At 41.8% G+C, this 6,444-nt stretch overlaps 1 non-coding gene across 1 annotated transcript; it reads right to left on the bottom strand.

Annotated features, from left to right (window-relative positions):
- Positions 1–4,708: 4,708 nt before the first annotated feature.
- trnal-uag (transfer RNA leucine (anticodon UAG)) lies at positions 4,709–4,790 on the bottom strand. The gene has a single exon. It is a non-coding gene; the product is annotated as a tRNA-Leu (tRNA).
- Positions 4,791–6,444: the final 1,654 nt, after the last annotated feature.

The following is a 6,444-nucleotide window of genomic DNA, read 5'->3' on the forward strand; positions in this document are numbered from 1 at the left end:
TAGACGCATGAGATCCATGACAGCTCCCATTCGTAAAGGCATTGTTTTGTGTTTTTGTTTAAGTCCTTTATCTTTTCATTTGAAGTTGCCAGTAGTAAAAGGAAGATATTGCTGGTGAGGGATTGGCCAGCCAATGGATGCTTGGGAGTTGTGAGGACTATATAAGCAGCCAATCTGAAAGTTTGTATCAACAGGACTTGCCTGTATCCCAGCAGGCCATTGGATAAGAGATAGCCTGGATGCCAGTTTAGTTGTAGAAATTAACAGAATCTGGGAATAGCTGGAGAGGAGGGGACTTTCTCATTGGTGCAGTAGGAAATGCTTTTTTGACATTGGGCCTGAGGCTCAGTGTTGAAGCAAAGTAGAATTATCTAGGATTGCTTGATGCCGACAATGAGTGTCTAACATAGAAAGTGTTCTATTCCTTAGATTTAACATCTTTCACCCTGATGAGGGCAAAGACGCCACAAAATAAAAATTGAGAAAAAAACAGGAAATACAAGTGCAATTGGAATAATTCAAAGTGGAAGCGGCTGAAACATTAACAAAATGTTTAACAAGTGAAGTCTGAAATAATTGCCTTGAGCAATGGTAGCAGTATGACTTTGATTTTCTTTCTGTCATATCTCAGTGAGCTAGTGTAAAAGGCGATTATACCCAAGTACGGCATCTGTGTGATGGCTGGGTTTCAGATCCTTGCTGTGTCCCTCTCCACTTAAGGCTCAATGTACCTTCTTTGACAGATTAAGGAACCCTCATTGGTATTGTATGTTATACAATCATACACCATACTGCTCAAATTCAGAGCCAGCAATTGTGAGTGATCCAGGCTTCATTTGGGATTGTAACTATTTAGTGGATCTTCCAACACATAAGGACAGCATTCTGGAAACCCTTCCTCAGATCGTGTATTGCCAATAATGATTCCACTTATCTATTTGGATTTATGCCAATCAGTGTGCTTATCGTAATATTTCTTTACCTGGAATGGCATGGGTAATGAACTGGAATAAGACAAATGTAAATCAACTCATCACATCAAGGCTATCTCTGATGTTTACTCCTAAGCCAAATGCTTAACACAGGTGTTAACTTGAAGGCAGTTTGTAACTGTGCTGAGAAATTAGCAGGAGGAGGGACAGAGTGTCACTCGAAAGTGGGTCTCACTTGGTATATTCCACATACTGCTTCTGAGTTTTATGAACTGTGTTTCCTTAGTGTTTTATTCTGGAAATGACAACAACTTGCATTTATATAGCAACTTTAATGTAGTAAAACTGGACACTTCACAGGACTGTTATTAAAGTTTGACACTGAGATACATAAGGGAATATGAAGACAGATGACAAAGATTTGGCAAAGAGTTGGTAAAGGAGCATTTTAAAGGAGGAGCTTAAGGGAAGGCTTTGCAGGTCATCTTAAAACAGGGATAAAAGGGGATGAGGGCTGTAGAGAGGGAGAAAGAAATAGAGAGAGAAGGAACTCTGTGCTTCCAGAGTGGTAAGGAGTGAACACAGCCCTTTTGTGGGGTGTTATTCTGTGTAAAATACTGATCATACACTGAATTCTGCAATACAGTCCCATTGATTATTCAATCTCAGTATTATATTCCTATATATAAGACATCAAAAAGGCACATAGAAACTCAGTGGTGGCTTGATCATAAAATGGCTCCTACCATCACCAAAATGGCAGCCAGGCTTGAATTTGAGGATAATGACAACCATTGGTGCCCATGTTCAATAAAATAATCCCACATTCTGTTCATGGCTTTGGAACACTACCCAGGACTAACCAGGAAAATTCGTGCACAATTCAGCAAACCACAGTTTACAATTGCAAATTAATTGGCATTTACTGATAATTAATGTTCTCATGCTTTCTGCAATCTCTGAACGCAGCATATTACTAGTGTGCGCATGATTTATCCAACCAGCCCGGCTACAGCACTGTTATTTTGGGAGAGCTGACACTTCGCTAACACTGCATATTTTGTTGTATATATAGCAGACAATTAAGATTTCTCCCTTCGTATTGTGACAACGTAGCTGTCTTTGCAAAGGCAAATAACTATTAAAAGATGACATTTAGTGAAACATAATATTGAGGAGATAGTCACTGGATAAAAAAAAATTATCAATAATATTTTAATTGCGTCAGTATTTGTGACCAAAATACTCTCACAATTAACAAACAATCACAAGTTTCAAAGGGGAATGATAATCCTTTAGACAGCCAAAAATATCTGAATGATAAAGATCAATTTTATTGATGAAGGAAACATCGGAAAGTTAATCATTAAATGATACAGCATAGGAAGAGGGTGGTCAGTGCAACGTGTCTATGCCAGCTGTCTAAAACAACAAACCAATTCCTCTCACTCCCCTATTGCATAGCCCTGCAAATTTTTCCCTTCGAAGTATATATCGAATTCCAGATATAAAAATGCAAGTTGTTGTTGTTTCTCTTTTGAACTTTATTATTGAATCTGCTTCCACCATCATTTCAGACTGCACATTCCAGTTCACAACAACTCTCTGTGCAAAAACAATTCATCAGCATTTCCCCTCTGGGCCTTTAGCCCATTATTTTAAATCTTTGTCCTCTGGTTACTGATCCCACTGCCAGTGGAAACAGTTTTTCGCTATCTATTCTATCAAAGCTCCTCATTATTTTAAACACCTCCATTAAATCTCCCCTTAACCTTCTCTCTTCTATGGAGAACAATCTCGGCTTTTCTAGTCTCTCCATGTAACAGAAGTAAATAGTTTAATCACAAACAGCACTCCACCTAGTACTCTGACACCGCAGTGCTGTGTTGGCAAACTGGTTAGACTACTTCATTGTCTAGGCCTCCTCCGAGGGTCATTTTGGGAAGGATGGCTTCACTGTTGTCACATGACGCTCTCCAGCTGCCAGGCAATCTTCTCATATCATGGATGCTCCAACCGATGAGAAGCAATAACTTCTTCAGGCCTGCAGATAACATCCTTCACAGAGTAACACATCATTACATCTACTAACAAGAACAAACTGAAACAAGTGAGAAAGGAACTGATAGAAAACAGCACAATGAAGAAGAATGAGAGGGACAGACTCTGCACCTGTGTCATGGCTGGTCTGGGACGATTCATTGGAAAGAGTAAAAACAGCTCTACTTGGTAGTATTCAGTCATAGGATGTGGACACCACTGGCAAGTCCAGCATTTATTGCCCATCCCTAATTGCCCATGAGAGGATGGTGGTGACCGGCCTTCATGAACCGCTGCAGTTTACGTGAGGTAGGTAGATGCACAGTGCTGTTAGGAAGGAAGTTCCAGGATTTTTCCCCAGCGACTGTGAAGGAATATAGTTACAACTCGGGATGGTATGTGACCAGGGATAGGCACCGATGTGTCGCACCACGGACATTTGACAAAATTATTGACTCAAACACGGACATGGGAGCAATTAATCTGAATATAAACTATGTAGCAATCTAATGCCATCAAAACACAGTCCTATTTAAAACACATTTCTCCGTATAAATAAAGTAGATAAGCATACAAACATCAATGGAGAGCAGCACAACTGTTTTAGCTAGCTAGCAAGCAAAATAGTATGTAATGCCAATGCAGATTACTTTCGTTGACAAAATACAGCTAGTTACACCATTACATGGGGTTGTAGAGGGATGTTATTGGATGACCTCTGTGGATTCACACTGTGTCAGGAGTGCAAATTCATCCAATAAACCATAAAACTCAAGGACAGGATTGTTATTGTGGTTATTGAGGTGAGGCAGTAGAAAACTCAGCAACAAGAAGACGGAACATTTCTCACACTGCTGTTGTCACAAGACAATTTAACTCGTGGTCAATGTTTGTTTAATTTCACCATCTGCTTGTAATACGTGTCTGAAGACAGGGCAGCCAACAAAAGGGCAGTGATCTCCAAATCAGGAGACTTTTATAGGATGAAGCAGGAAGTACTTCAGAAGAGTCACGTAAAGCAGAAAAGCGGAGTGGGACAGGAAGGGACAGAGAGATTAATGGTAGGTAACCAAGACTAGTTTATTCAACTTTACAGGGTGTTAAACTAGCTCCTGGATTCTAAAATACAAAAACAACAGAATCTCTCATGAACAAATGTCATTTGTTCACCAAAGCTAGTGACAAAATTAGCGAAACACAGTTACAAATAAAGAGCGTCCTTCAGTTCCTCCAATAAAGTGATTCTCTTAAATTCACTATGTCTATATCACAGTCTATCACTGATGATTCTGATTCAGCTCTGACACGATAATTATTAACAAAAAGCTTTTCTGCAACAAGTTGAGTGTTTTTTTTTACAGAGATACAGCACTGAAACAGGCCCATTGGCCCATTCTGACCATCAACCGCCCATTTGTACTAATCCCATATTCCCTACCACATCCCCGCATTTCTCCTACCACCTACCTACACTAGGGGCAATTTACAATGGCCAATTTACCTATCAACCTGCAAGTCTTTCGCTGTGGGAGGAAACCAGAGCACTCAGCAGAAGCCCACACAGTCACAGGGAGAACTTGCAAACTCTGCACAGGCAGTACCCAGAATTGAATCCAGGTCACTGGAGCTGTGAAGCTGCAGTGCTAACCACGGCACCACCCTAAACAAGATGAAGTGCAGTTCACTAAATGCTGCATTTGTTTTTCACAAGCTTTTCAGATAGCCTCACAAAACAGTGGCAGCAGTGGGATTCAAACCCACGTCCCTAATGGGACTGGAGCCTAAATCCAGTGCCTTAGACCACTCGGCCATGCGACCACATTTACTGCAGGCATTATTCAATTACAAAATGTTTGTTCATTAGCTGTAAGACTGTACTTCAGACTAACCAATTTATGTTCAAGCGAAATCTTTTACCTGTTAGCGAAGGTGTACTTATAACATGATGTAATTATATGATACAGACAACTTTCAAATGTTATTGGCCACTCAGGTTTCCTGCCCTCAAACTAGATAGTAAATGATGCACATCCCAGTTACTGATCTTTGACATACTTGCAAAACTTGTCCTTCAATCTAATTCACAGCAAAAAAAAATCAGTTAATGACTGTTGTTAACATGGTTATTGAAAAATAATAAATTTTTACAATGTATTCCCCGACAGTTTTTAATACTGCAAATGCAGCATGGATTTTGTTAAGGAATCGTAGACAGTTCATCATTGATTAAGGTTTATTAAAGCTATCCATTACATTATATTTACTAACTATTGTATTTGGGTCGGCAGCATGCTACTTTTGCACTATCACTCAGCCCCAATACACCGTATTCATGAGAAATATACAGTGCAGACTTTTGGAGATTCCTTGGATTTTCTCGTCCCCTCAATATATCTGTAAGGAGTCATCTTGATTGCTCTCTCTCCCTCCTCGCGCTCTGTCTCTGTCTGTCTCTCTCTCTCTTTTTCTCTCTGTTCTATCTCCTGCCTCTCTGTGTCCCACCCTCTCTGTGTTGAGCCCCCACTCTGTGTTGTTCACCCCCCGTGTTGCTTCCCCCACCCTCTGTGTCATGCCCCCTGTGTCATCCCCGTGCTCTCTGCCCCCCCCGCCACTCTCTCTGTCCCCCATCTCCCTCTCTTTGTTCCCCAACTATCTCTCTGTATCTCTGTCCCCCACCTCTCTCTCTCTCTCTGCCCCTCTCTCTGTCCCCTCCCTCTCTGTCCGCCTCACTCTCTCCCTCACTCTCTTCCCCCCCACTGTCCCTCTTTCCCCCACTCTCCCTCTCTCTCTGTCACCCCTACTCTCTTTCCCTCTCCTCAACTCTCTCTCTCCCCCACTCTCTCTCTGTACCTTCCCCCACTCTCTCTCCCCTTTCCACTTTCTCTCTGACTGTTGCTGAGAGCAAGAGCAGCGCTTTTGAACTTTGGACAGCTTCGTGATTTTCGGCGGACGTTAAAAAAAATTGGAACTCACGGAAAAACCCCAAATCTGTCCAAAAGTTTGTAAGTACTGTTTTGTTTCAGCACCTGTCAAATATGAAACTGACACTTGTGATTTTTGTAAAAAGCTAGTCTGAGGAAGGCAATGGGAAATTTCTCATCCATGAAATTACCAGTCACGGACCCCAAAATTGTTTACCACAGACAGTGGTGTCTGTGTACGGATACATTGCCGACCCCTGTGTGTGACTTGGAGAGGAATTTGCAGGTGGTGGTGTTCCCTTACATCTGCTGTCCTTATCCTTCTAGGTGGTAGAGGTTGTGGGTTTGAATGATGCTGTCGAAGAAGCCTTGGTTAGTTGCTGCAGCGTATCTTGTAGATGGTACACACTGCTGCCGCTGTGCACCAGTGGTCAAGGGAGTGAATGTTTAAGGTGGTGGATGGGGTGCCAATCAGGTAAGCTGCTCTGTCCTGGATGGTGTCGCGCTTCTTGAGTTGGAGCTGCACTTATCCAGGCAAGTGGAGAGTATTC

This window comes from Heterodontus francisci, chromosome 32 (genome assembly GCF_036365525.1).
Source record: "Heterodontus francisci isolate sHetFra1 chromosome 32, sHetFra1.hap1, whole genome shotgun sequence".
Taxonomy (NCBI): Eukaryota; Metazoa; Chordata; class Chondrichthyes; order Heterodontiformes; family Heterodontidae; genus Heterodontus; species Heterodontus francisci.